Below are 14,058 nucleotides of genomic sequence, written 5' to 3'. Positions count from 1 at the left end.
ACACGAGTTCCTATGTGCTGGACGTGCCTTCCTGCTCCCACATATGCATCTTCTGGAATTTTATAGAGACACATTTTAATAGGCTTGGTATCTTTGAGGTTGTATGTAACATATTAGATATGAATAGGAGACTTACAGTAAGAAAGCACAGGTCTGTTACTAAGATGATTATGAGCCACTGGCAACTCTTAAAAAGTAAAAAAGACTAAATGTGAAACTAAGAAACTCCAAAGTGGTGGTTTTCAGTCTTCTTAATGCTAAATTCCTTCAACACAGTTCCTCATGTTGTGGTGATCCCGATCATAAAATTATTTTAATTGCTACTTCATAACTATAATTTTACTACTGTTATGAATCATAATTTAAATATCTGTGTTTTCCAATGGTCTCAGGTGACTCCTGTGAAAGGATTGTGACTCCCAGGTTGAGAAACATTGCTTTAGACATTCTGTGGGAGCAGTGAGAGAAGAAACAAAGGGAACCGGCAGCCATGGTGAATGTATTTACTCTGTTTCTATTGCTGTGATAAGATGACATAATCAGGACAACTTAGAAAAGGAAGAGTTTATATGGGCTCATGGTTACAGAAGGCAAAAAGGTCATCACTGGACTGGTAAGGCAGTGTGGCAGCTAAGCACTGTGGCTGGAGCTGGAAGCGAAGAGCTGAGAACTCACATTCTAAACTACAGAATGAAACGGAGAGTGAATTAGGAATGGCAAATAGCTTTTAAAACCTAAAAGACCACCCTGATGGAGGGGCATATGTCCTCTTGGAAGGCCACCCCTCCTAAACCTACCCAAATAGTACTGCCAGCTAGAGAACCGAGTGTTCAAAGAGCTGAGCCAGCCTGTGGGGGCAATTCTCACTCAAGTCAGCATAGTAAGAAACAGGGGGAACCCAAAAGGGACCATCTGGAACCTACATGAAGCTGCTATAAGAAGGATTTAAGATGACTCACTAGGGCACAAAAAGGAAAAAAATCAAGTGACTTGAGATAATTAAACTGTCACACCTAGAATATAATCACCATATAACATGACACACGAAGAGATATTTTTATAAGGAAGTAGGCACTCATTTCCTCAGAGGAGATTAGCCACTGATCTATTTTGAATGCTTATGGATTTGGTCTGTGAATTGAAGAAGTCATATTCCTTTGTCCCAAAAACCATCAAAATGCCAAGGTTACTGATCTCTGTAAGCTGCTGAGTAAGCCAGCCATAGCCTACAATCCTCCCCCAGGTCTGCTCTTCCCAAACTGTTTCCTGACTCATCCCAGCCATTCTGAGTGAGGCCTGGGAGGTGAGTGGGTGGTGACAATGAGTGGAAAATTTGAAAATTCTCAGAATCATGTTTTCTGAGGCATTCACCAAGGAAATAGGAAGTTGTATACTTCACCAGCGAGTGCCTCCAGTTTACGAATACATGTCTTCTCTCATTCAGGAAGGATGTGCTCATGGCATTGTGATATCTGAAAAAAAAAAAACCAATGATGAGTCTGCCTGAAATACAGTTGTTTCTTCCAGTTCCTCATCACTCTGACATGGCTGTCTGATTCTACCTGCATCTATTTTACATGAAAAAGAGTACAAATGAGTAGAGGGAAATGAGTTACTTCCATGGCCATATTTGGAATCATTCATTTCAAGCTAAGAGACACACATTATGCTAAGAACTCAAATTCTTAGTGATAATCTAATACTTGCAACCCAATTTTGCTTTCTTTCAATTCAGACTATTGAAAAGGTTCGTTAGAAGATGATCATAACAGCTAATATTTACCAAATTCTCAGTCTTAGTAAATAAGTACTTTATATCAACTCATTTAGTGCATGCATTCTATTCTTTAGAATAAATTCTATTCTATCACATTAATAGATGAGAGTCTGAGCCATGCTAATTATTCATGTTAATTATTATCTATTCCATAAATATTGTGAAACTCTTTAAGATGGGAAACATAATTATTATAAATAATTCTACTACTATCTATTCAATAAATACCAACATTTCCTCTTTACATACAGGAAAGTAAAACTCATTTCCACAGTGTGATAGTTAATGTTAATTCTCAATTTGATAGGGCCTAGAATCACCTAAGCGATAAGTCTCCAGACTCATGAGGGATTATTTTCAATATGCTAGCTTTGGGGCATGCTTGTGAAGGATTACCTTCATCACATTAATTGAAGCAGGAAGATCCACTTGAGAGAAAGTGAATCTAAGGCTAACAGAGTAATTTGTTTGGCAGAGGAACTTTCAACACAGATGAGCATTCAGGCAGTGGTGTGGCTCCTTTTACTGCATTTCTCTAGCTCTACGATATACAGCCAAAAAAGAAAGCCATAAGTTGGGCAGAAAGTTATGAATGATGTATAGATTGTAGAGGAAGAAAAGAGCTAGAATGAGTTAAACTTCCACAAAGGTGTGTGCTAGGAGACAGGGTATAACTGTTAGCAAGAAACACCCTGCCCTTTGAGGTCCGAAGGGAAGACTGCTCACTCATGGCTCTAATTTGTGAAAAACATACATTTGGTTGAAATGAAAGAGATTGAACTGAGAATGTAGCTAAGGAGATTCCTTGGTCTTCAGAAACAACTGCCTAGCACAGTTATTACAATTACAATTACAGTTATTATAATTACAATAAAAATTAATGAACTATGGTTCTTCTTTAAAAGCCCTTCTCTCATGGTCTTATATCTCATTTTCTTTTGAGTGTCTCTTCCTAACTCTCATGTCTAAGCCTGTGCTAAAACATCTATCTTCATTAAACTCATGTCTATGCCATAAACCTGCTAGCTCTTAAATTCTTTCTTGCATGAAAGCCACAACTCATGATTTGGTTTGGGATGAGATCTCTAACAGTCTAGGGGAACATCCTTGGGTTCCTGTGGATGGTAATATGAAGTGTCTCTGTACTCCAAATACAGATTCACCCCGAAGACAAGCCTCCAAACACACCTTTAAGAATTTTTAGATTAGGATAGTCTCTGGACATGCTTTAGCTCGATCAAGTTTGGTGGTAAAAATCTACCTTACTTTTTTGTTTAGACCAGTATAACACCATGCCTTGGTTCCTAGACCACATAAAAAGGGAGAAGTTTCCAAGGATGGGTATTCATCTCTCTCTGCTGCCTGACTGTGGTTACAAGGCAACCAGCTGCCTCACGTTCCCACTGCTAGACTTACATATAGTGGGGAATGCCCTGGCGCTGTGAGCCTAAATAATAAGCCCTTTCTCCCTTAAGTTGCTTTTGTCAGTATATTTTGTTACAACAAGGAGATAAGATAATGTTACAAAGATGCAGCTTTAAGAAGAAGGTAGCTGGTCTGTAGCACCAAGGTAGTTTAGTGGGTAAAGGGACTTGCCACCAAACCTGACATCTGAGTTTGATCCCTGGGACCCACATGGTGGAAAGAAAACAAACACTTGCAAATTGTTTGCTTTTTGTATGTTCACTGTGGAACACACATCCTACCCACAAACAGACACCCAACTCAACACACACACACACACATACACACACACACACAGGCACACCAACACCCACATGTACACTCACACTCACACCCAAAACATTACATATATTTTTAAAAGGAGGTAACTGGGATAATTTGGGTCCACTTTTCTCCTCATTAGCAGAACACTGTTAACCTGAACTGTTCTTTTCAGCAAATACCAGAGGCTTAAAACAATTCATACCGTTTCAATGGTTATATAAATTCATTGGTTGAAGGGGGAAGGAGTTTGATACGTAATCTAAGGAGGGTTCTTAAGTATTTGAAGTCTTAGGACAGAGTGTAGAAAGTGTATAGAGGACTGGCTTCGTGAAATAGTTGGGTTAAGAGAGAAGCTGCATTTGCTCAGAATTTCCAATTTGATTTGTAGATATACCCATATAAAAATGCTGACAAATTTGAGGAGACCCTCTGTTGCCTACTGATGTCTGGACCACAAGCTCTACAGAACTGTGTTGAGAGTTCATGGTAAAAAAGGCAACGCATGACATGGCCTCTTTGGTTTTTCCACAGTCTTGGGATAGCCTGCAGTTTCTCAGCCCTTCTTTTGAGCAGGGCTGCCTTTTTGGCATTCTTCCCATTTTTCAGCATCTCCGGAGAAAATATTCTCAGTTAGTAGCAAATTGTAGCATTTGACAAAGTACTTTAATGAGCTAAAGTAATTTGGCCTCTTCTCTACTAGACTATTAGTCTTAAAGCATGACTCATTCAAAGGCATTCCTGACCCTCCCAGAGGGGTCCCTCAGTTATCTGTGATGCAAAGTTGGTGCTGAGGAGTGAGGGTGGGAGGAGATGCTTCAATCAGGGATCCTTGTAGCCTCCACATTTGTGCCTCACATCCTGTCATCTTCTTGCTCTGCATAGCACATCCCTATGTAAGTAGGAGGAGGATGGTTATCATTCCAGCAAATTTCCTGTCTATATTTTAATCTGCCGAGTGTCCCAATTATGTAAAGTTTATCTTAGCATCTAAAATCTGCTGTTAATAAACCTGCCAGACACATACGCATATATCAATCATGATGAAAAAAAAGCCAATGTTTTGAGCTCGTTTGAGCTGTGAGGATGAGCATGGTGATGAAAGAATTCAGGATGTGAGTAGACATTCTTTTGGGAGGTCAGAGGCTTGGGAGAAAAAATATATTTATGTAGGTCGATATTAAATCTGGAGGGAAAGGTAAATACTTCTCCTATGAGTAGATGAGGAAGCATAGAAGATGCTAAGTGGAAGGAAGGTTGCCTGTAATAGATGTGGGTTAAAGAAGAAGGGAACGTCAACGAAAAGGAAAAGCAGAGAGAAAGTGGCCTTCCTAAATTAAGTTGCTGGTTAGACATTTCAGCTACATAGAGCACAGGTTGCAGATGAGAGAAAATATGAGTCCTTTACATATTATGAGCTCTCACTCTTTTCTTAAAAAAAGCATTAATGTAGAATTTAATGTCTAAATTGTGTACATACTTATTTTGATCACACTAGACTATGTTTTTTTGGTAGAAACCAAGACTTTAAAATGTGCGGTTCTCAGATAGCTATTGTATCTGCTTTAGTTCATTTTCTACTGCTATAATAAGACAACACGACCAAGGCAACGTCCAGAAGAAAAAGTTTATTTGGCTTCAGAAGGTTAGGGTCCCATGATAGTGGAGCAGGGCAGCACGCAGTAGGGGGTTTAGAGCAGTGAAAGCTCACACTTCGAATCGCCAGCAGGAGTCAGAGAAACTAACTGGAAATGAAATCTTCCAGAGGAACATAGTTCCTCCAGCAAGGCCACACCTCCAGATTCTCTTCAACCAGCCATCAGCCAGAACCAAGCATTCAAATGGTCAAGACTTATGGGGGATGTACCTACGCTAGCATCTTGGTTTTGGAATATGGTTTGGAGAGAAGAAAAGGGAGGATTTCTATAAGAGGTAAACCATCAGGTTAGAAGGTAGGTGACCACAAGCCAAGTTATCATCATCTGAAACCATAAACATATTCTCAAGCTTGAGAAGGCACTGTTAAGATGCTATCAAGGACAGAGCATTGCTCACCCTCACCAGAGAAGCTGTTTCTTGAGTAGATAATAGATAATTAGCACAGAGACCTCCGACTGGATAATGTTCAGAGAGTGAGAAACTTGGGGGCACTCAACCCAAAATGGGATGTCTTCATCCCATCACCCACTCATGGCTCAGAGATTGATATGGAGGAGGAGGAAGAAAGGTTTTACTTGCCAGAGGCGGTGGATAATGCCCAGGAAGCAACGTCTTTCAGAGCCAACAGGGCAGATGTTCAGATAAACTCACAGAGAATATGACAGCATGCACAAGGCCTGCACAGGTTCAAACCAGACAAAAGCCAAGCACTGAGAAAGGGCAGTGGACACACGGTCCCATTTGTAACTTATAAGCTATTGAAATTGCTACCTCCTAGCAGAGAAACCAGTTTTCTCTAATCAAGTCTCATGGGGTATATGAGCCATACTGCAGGGCAGGACTCATGCCCAGAAGTACTTGATCAATACAAAATGGATTCTATTTTTGTATGTTTGTGTATATTTATTGTTTTCTTTTGAGAGAGGGGGGAGGGGGAGAGACCTGGGAGAAATTGGTAGAGAGGAAAGAATACGATCAAAATATGTTGTATAAAATTTTCAGAATAAAAATTTAGTATTTTGCAATCCAAAGCCTATGTCCATAATTAAAATGAACAATAAAATGAACCAATAAACAAAACAAAATTAAAATGAACACTTGAGAAAATTTTGTGATCAGTTTTACTTATTAAATTTTATTCCAGTATCTTTGTTTTCTTCTTTCAGGTATACATTCCTGTAGGGTGTGTACAGGAACTTCTATGGATAAGCACGTTCCCACACTTTTGAAAAATACTATTATTTTCTCTCATTCATTGGCAGTAGTTTATTTGGGCATTATCTGCAAGCACATTTCTGCTCTCCCTTCTTGTTTGAAGATTTAAATAAGCTATTGTCTGTTTCCATGAGCCTCAGAGAGTCTAAGATTTTTTTTTCTTCATCTAGTTTTATTGTACTACTATGCCATAATGACACTGGGGCTTATGAGAAGAATTCATTCATCCCTTTTGGTTTTTTGTAACCCATGTCTGATCGTCAGATGTTATTCCTCATTTCTGTGACCCTCTCTTCTAATTCTATTAGTATTCTTCCAGCCACTTTAATGAAACTTTTTTTTTCAACATGTCGTTCAAATTATATTCAAGGTCTCTAAGCTCATCTATTGCTTTCCTCTTATGTTTGTCATTCTCTGGTATGTTTTTGGACATTAACTTTTCACCTTGTTAGATGCAGAGGTCAGTAGCACACCTCTTTAAGGACATGGCATGAGCATCCTTAAATCTTCACCCGAGAATTGGAGTCACAGTACAAACACATCAGGAAGCATTGTACTGAACCCTAAGCTTTCCAGTCATACATTTGGTTACTTTTATTATTATGTTGTCTTAAAATATAGCACCTGAATCTGAGTATACAGAAAAGTTAAAATTAAGGGAAGAAACAAATTATCCTATATTTACTACTATATTAGTGTAAAGCAGCCTTACACAACAGTGATAAGTACTGATGAAGAGAAACTGGTAGAATCTGACAGCAAGTCTGACATCACAGGGAATGGAAGGGACTTTAATACAAAGGAGCAAAACAAAACCAGAGAAATCACAAAGGAATGCTCAAAACTTAAGGTTGTTTATGGATTATTGAGACAGATCAAATTCTCCAGGGTTTCTTGCTGACTGTGCCTAACACATGCTAAGCACTTCTGTAAATTGTACGTAGGTGCAGAGCTTGAACCAGCAGATACTGTAGACTTCATGGAAATAGCTGGTGTAAGGAGGAAAGAGGGACATATTTGGGTGCAGTAGCTGAGCGATCTCTGTTGTCGCCAGCACTGGGCTCTTGATATTTTATTCACCTACTCAGTTCTTTTCCAAAAGAGATTTGAAACAGAAGGCAGGAAAGAAGAAATATGTGGGAATTAGTGAGCTGGATACAGGAAAGGGGGGAAACTGAATTTGGAAATAATTCTCTTTGGCTGAAATGTCAGTCTTCCTACTTCTGGAAAATGTGGCATTGTGGACAGACAATGTCTTTCTAACATTAGTTGTGAAAAGTATATCGTTCTCTGCACATCCTCAAATGGGAGTCTTTCCTTTTCCTTTCACTTTATTTCATAGCATGCATATGTTATTTAGGTCCCAGCAGTTAAATACTGACCTCACCTCCAACAATCATGGTATACTCCTTTAAAGACAATCTTCTGGCAGCAAAACTTTCTTCACCCATTGATACATGCTATGTACTTTGGATCCATGGTAATGTTCTGAATTCCTACAATAACCTGGGGTACTATACCCAAAGAAACCGTAGCATAGAGAAGTTAAGAAACTGTTTCAGAATTGTAAAATTTATATTGTGTTATAGGGCAGGATCAGAGCCCAAGCTGTCAGGCTCCAGAGATTTTTCTCTTTGCCAAATAAGTAATTTGGGTACATCAAGGTATGGTCAAGATGGGCCAGAGCAGTGAAATATGTTCCCACAGAACTCCATGCACCTCTGCCTGGTAATCAAATTTGAAATAGACTACTGAGGCAGAAAGGAAGTAGTGACATTTGGCTTAGAAAAACTATGTTCTGATACATTTTCCATTCAATCATGTGGTTTTCTGGGTGTCACTTTTAATTCTTTTAGTCTCAAACTTTTTAAATTCTGGCAAGAATCCTTTTCTTGACTATAAGACTTTGGTAATATCAAATGAAACCAGGTTAGTCAAGACTCTGGCAGACACAAAGGATATGTGGACATCAGTAGTTCCTATGGCTGTCATGGTATGATGAGTTACCAGCTTTGAGTAAGCCTATAGTATTTCTGTCACTTCCAAAGTCAGCATGTTAATTTTTCTATGTCACTGGGAAAGTAAAAACAGGAAGCATCCCAGCCGGGTAATAGAGGCTGGAGTAATTGACTTAAGTCAGAGGGCACATTTCCCCAGGCCAACTGTGGTAATTACACTGTTTGGGAAAGACCATAGAAGGCTGACATGGTTATAACATTAGAGGGTATAATACTAGAAGGAATGTTGAGATTCTTTGGATTTAGTGAACTGCATTCCTTGTGCTGTATCTCAGACTTTCAAAGAGACAAGTAATTGTTGAACTCATACATCTTTCTCTAAATGCAGTCAAGGACCCACAGGGAAACTTTTCCCTTCATAAAACTTAAAGTGAACATGTCTGAGTTCCAAGCCACAAGTTTCAATTTGCTTCACATCAGGGTGACTTAATCTATTTCTAATGACTCTTCAAACACCGAAGAGGAAGACATAGGTCAGGTTGGGATGTTCCCAGGAGATGCATCAGTCTCGAATCACAGCCACAACAGACACCCTCTGATGGGTGGATGACTCTGCAGTAGACACATGGAAGACATAAGTCATAGAGCACACAATCCAGGGAAAAGCAGGCGAAAACATATGTTTAACAGAAATAGCCCAAAAAACATTCATTTGCCATTTAAAAGTTGTAAGAATTATTTTCTCTTAAAAAGTGTTCTAGATGGACTACTAAAGGGCTACAGGACTCCCAATAAGATAAATTTGGGATATTAGATTTTTGATATCCACTATGTACTTGTTTAGTGAATCTCTCTTCTGCCTGGTGCTTTAGAGGTTGAAACTCAGTTTCTAATATGCTAATGCTAAGTTCTTCATGCTTTGTTATTGTCTTCTAATTTTGTTCATTTAAGATTTCTATATTTTGAATAGTTTTGGTAGGACACATGCAAATTTGTATAACTTCCAAACTCAAATTATTTTTCGAATGTGATTATGTCATGTCCACTACTTATTCTTATTAAAATACTTTGCTGTGATGTAAATTCTGTCTGGTACTAACAGTGTATATCACCTTGTTTTGATTGTGGTTTTACAGAATTTGTTTGTTTATCATTTAATTTCCACATTCCTGTGTATTAAGATTTAGGAGCATATTTTTTAAGCTGTAACATGAATGCTATTTTACTCATCTCATATTCTAATTTCTGACTAACTTTCAATAGTTAAAGATGATCTGCAAATGTTTACTTGGTAAATGGTATATGCCTTTATATGGTATATGCCTTTATATGGTATATGCCTTTTTATGGTCTATAGGGCATTTTGTTTTTAGTCTTTTTTTCTCCTATGATCTGTTCAACATAACAGGTTTTGTTCTTGTTGTTGGGTTTTGTTTTTTGGATTTATTTTTTGGGTCAGGGTCTCAAAATATAACTCCATTTGTACGTCAACTCACAGTTCTGCCTCAGCCTGCAGCCTGCTGTGCACAGAGATCACAGGCAAACATGGCCAAGTCCATGTTGTGTGTCATATTAAGCAATGGAGCCCAGAGTCGGTTACAGGACCTCCTGCCTCTTTTAAAATAAATCTTATTTTTGAGAGAGGGGTTTTCTAAGTTTTCTAGGCTAGCCTTGAAAATATGATTATTCTGCTTTTCCTCCTAAGAAACTGGAATTACAGGTATGCCCACTGTGCTTTGCTAGCTATGCCAAAGGTTTTCTTTGTATTGTTTTGGTTAAATATCTTTTTTAAAAACTGTTATGCTGGAATGCGTGGATTGCATTTTTAATCTTAGTGTTTAGTTTTAATTTATAACATATATTTAACTATATATTTTAAAATAAACTTGAAAAACATTCACCATGCTCTTCCTTATCTACTATATCTGAAATTTTAGGACAAAATACCCTCTTTAGTAGCTGTGACAAGCCAGGATTGGACATTCAACCCAAAACACTAATGAAAGTAATGGCAAAGGCAGATAAAGGAAATTTAGTCAAGGTTTTCAAAGAGAAATAAAGTGGTTTAAGTGAGCCAAATTTATCTTTGGAAATACTGGCATGAGATTTTGATTTAAACACAGGGAAAATAGAGCAAATAGTATGCAAAATCAAACACTTCTGGCCACACAATCATTGTTTTAATTCTGGTTCCGCATTGCTTGAGAACTTTAATCTGATTTCTCTTCAGGGTATAGCCTCACCTTTAATTGCCCTCATCTGAGTTGTGGTCTGTTTTGGCCTGCTCTGCTGTTTCTTGAATCCATGGGGTCTTAGCTAGGGTTTCTGTTTCTGTGAAGAGACACTATGATTGATGTGTTTATAGAAAGATAAAGAGAGGCTATGTCCTGGGTTTCAGCACCATGTTGTGTTTATAAAAGATAAGGAGAGGGGGGATATGTTCTATGGAGTTCTGGGGAAAGGGGGTGCCTCAGTGGGTCCATGCTGAATCATCCCTTACCCTTGAGGGACTGTTGCATGATGGTATAGTATAGAATAGAGTTTATTCAGGGCATGGAAAGAAGAGTAAAGAGGGTAGTAGGACAAAGATAGAGAGACAGTAGAGAAGGAGAGGAGTAGAGGAGTAGAGTAGAGGCTGGCCATGAGCATATGCAAAGAAGGGGGGGAAGAGGAATGGGGAGAGAAGGGACAAAGAGGCAAGAGAGAGCAAGAGGAAGCAGGAGCAAGAGAGAGCAAGAGAGTGAGGAGTGGGTAAGCAGCCCCTTTTACAGTGTCAGGCATACCTGGCTGTGGCCAGGTAACTGTGGGGGGTGGAGCTTAGACAGAATGCTAACAATGATGATGACAACTCTAAGAAACATTTAATTGGAGCTGGTTTACATTGCAGAGGTTTAATCCTTTATCACCATAGTGGGGAGCATGATGGCATGCCTGAGCCCAGAGCTGAAAGCCACTTGCTAGGAGTGCTGGCACACCTGAGAGCAGAGGTAAGACTACCACTTCTGCTCACATTCCTGGCCTAAGAGGAACCAGCCTGTAGCCTTCAAGACACAGAAACCCAAGAGCAGTTTGGGACAGGATCCTTCCAGTTTCTGCTTGTACTCACAGAGCTGACCCTGTGACACAGCTCTCTGTACCCAGATCCCACTAAGAGAAAGTGGGTCTCCAGGAGTACTGACACATAGACTTACAGGAGGGTCAAGCCACTGTCAAAGACAGCAAGACCAGCTAACACCAGAGATAACCAGATAGATAGAGGCAAGAGCAGGAATCTAAGCGAAAGAAACCAAGATGACTTGGCATCATCAGAACTGTGTTCTCCCACCACAGGAAATTGCGGATATCCCAACACACCAGAAAAGCAAGATTTGGATTAAAATCACATCTCATGATGATGACAGAGGACATTAAGAAAGATATAAATAACTCCCTTAAAGAAATACAGGACAACACAGGTAAATAAGTAGAAGACCCTAAAGAGGAAAAACAAAAATCCCTTAAAGAATTACAGGAAAACACAAACAAACAGGAGAAGGATTTGAACAAAACCATCCAGGACCTAAAAATGAAAACAGAAACAATAAAGAAATCACAAAGGGAGAGAACCCTGATGATAGAAAACCTAGGGAAGAGATCAGGAATCATAGATGCAAGGATCACCAATAGAATATAAGAGATAAAAGAGAGAATCTAGGGGCAGAAGATACCATAAAAAAATGGAGAAAAACATCAAAGATAATGTAAAATGCAAAAAGGTCCTAGTCCAAAACATTCAGGAAATCTAGGACACAATGAGAAGATCAAACCTAAGGATAAATAGGTATGGAAGAGAGTGAAAACTCTGAACTTAAAGGGTCAGTACATATTTTCAGCAAAATTATAGATGAAAACTTCTCTAACTTAAAGAAAGAGATGCCCATAAACATGCAAGAAGTCTACAGAACTCCAAATAGATTGGACCAGAAGAGAAATTCCTCCTGACACATAAAAGTCAAAACACCAATACACAAAACAAAGAAAGAATATTAAAATCTGTAAGGGAAAAAGGATAAGTAACATATAAAGGCAGACCTATCAGAATTACAAAAGACTTCTCACCAGAGACTTTGAAAGCCAGAAGATTCTGGACAGATGTTGTACAGACGCTAAGAGAACACAAATGCCAGCCCAGGACACTATATACATCAAAACTCTCAATTAACATAGATGTAGAAACCAAGATATTCCATGACAAAACCAAATTTACACAGTATCTTCCTACAAATACAACACTACAAAGGATAATGGGTAGAAAACTCCAACACAAGGAGGGAAACTACACCATAGAGAAAGCAAAAAAGTAATTTCCTTGTAACAAAACCAAAAGAAGAGAGACACACAAACATAATTCCACCTCTAACAACGAAAATAACAGTAAAAACAATCACTATTCCTTAATATCTCTTAACAACCATAGACTCAATTCCCCAATAAAAAGACATAGGCTAACAGACTGGATATGTTAAGAGGACCCAGCATTTTGATGCATTCAGGAAACATACTCCAGTGACAAAGACAGACACTACCTCAGTCTAAAAGGCTGGAAAACATCTTTCCAAGCAAATGGTTTGAAGATACAAGCTGGAGTAGCCATTCTAATATTGAATAAAATCAACTTACAACCAAAAGTTATTAAAAAAGATAAGGAAGGACACTTCATATTCATCAAAGGAAAAATCCACCAAGATGAAGTCTCAATCCTAAATATCTATGCTCCAAATTCAAGGGCACCTACATTCATAAAAGAAACCTTACCTAAGCTCAAAACACACATTGCACCTCACACAATAATAGCGGGAGATTTCAACACCCCACTCTCAACAATGGACAGATCACGGAAACGGAAATTAAACAGAGACATAGAGAAACTAACAGAAGTTTTGAACCAAATGGATTTAGCAAATATTTATAGAACATTTCATCCTATAACAAAAGAATATACCCTCTTCTCAGCAACTCATGGTACCATCTCCAAAATTGATGATATAATTGGTCACAAAACAAGCCTCAACAGATGCAGGAAGATTGAAATAATCCCATGCATCCTATCAGATCACATTGAACTAAGGCTGGTCTTCAATAACCACAAAAACAACAGAAAACCCACATATACATGGAAGTTGAACAACTCTCTAGTCAATGATAACCTGGTCAAGGAAGAAATAAAGAAGGAAATAAAGACTTTTAGAATTTAATGAAAATGAAGGGACAACATACCCAAATATATGGGACAAAATGAAAGCTGTGCTAAGAGGAAAACTCATAGCTCTGAGTGCCTCCAAATGAAACAGGAGAGAGCATACATTAGCAGTTTGACAGCACACCTAAAAGCACTAGAACAAAAAGAAGCAAGCACACCCAAGAGGAGCAGAAAGCAGGGAATAATCAAACTCAGGGCTGAAATCAACTAAGTAGGAACAAAAAGGACTATATAAAGAATCAATAAAACCGGGAGCTGTTTCTTTGAGAAAATCAACAAGATATGTAAACCCTTAGCCAGATTAACCAAAGGACACAGAGAGGGTATCCAAATTAACAAAATCAGAAATGAAAAGGGAGACATAACAACAAAATCTGAGGAAATGCAAAAAATCAGATCTTACTACAACAGCCTATATTAAAAAAACAAACAAACAAACTGGAAAATCTGGATGAAACAGACAGGATAATTTTCTAGACAGCAGG

The 14,058-nt window shown here is 38.5% G+C and overlaps 1 long non-coding RNA gene across 1 annotated transcript in view; it reads right to left on the bottom strand.

The window, feature by feature from the left end:
* Window positions 1–580: 580 nt before the first annotated feature.
* The window catches only part of LOC116883720, a 177,548-nt gene continuing 164,070 nt past the window's right edge, over window positions 581–14,058 (bottom strand). Inside the window, exon 3 of the long non-coding RNA XR_004385778.1 lies at window positions 581–1,472. This is a non-coding gene — a long non-coding RNA (uncharacterized LOC116883720). The remainder of the gene's footprint in view (window positions 1,473–14,058) is intronic.

Source organism: Rattus rattus, chromosome 14, assembly GCF_011064425.1.
Source record: "Rattus rattus isolate New Zealand chromosome 14, Rrattus_CSIRO_v1, whole genome shotgun sequence".
NCBI lineage: Eukaryota > Metazoa > Chordata > Mammalia > Rodentia > Muridae > Rattus > Rattus rattus.
This window is presented reverse-complemented; position numbering and strand designations above follow the sequence as displayed.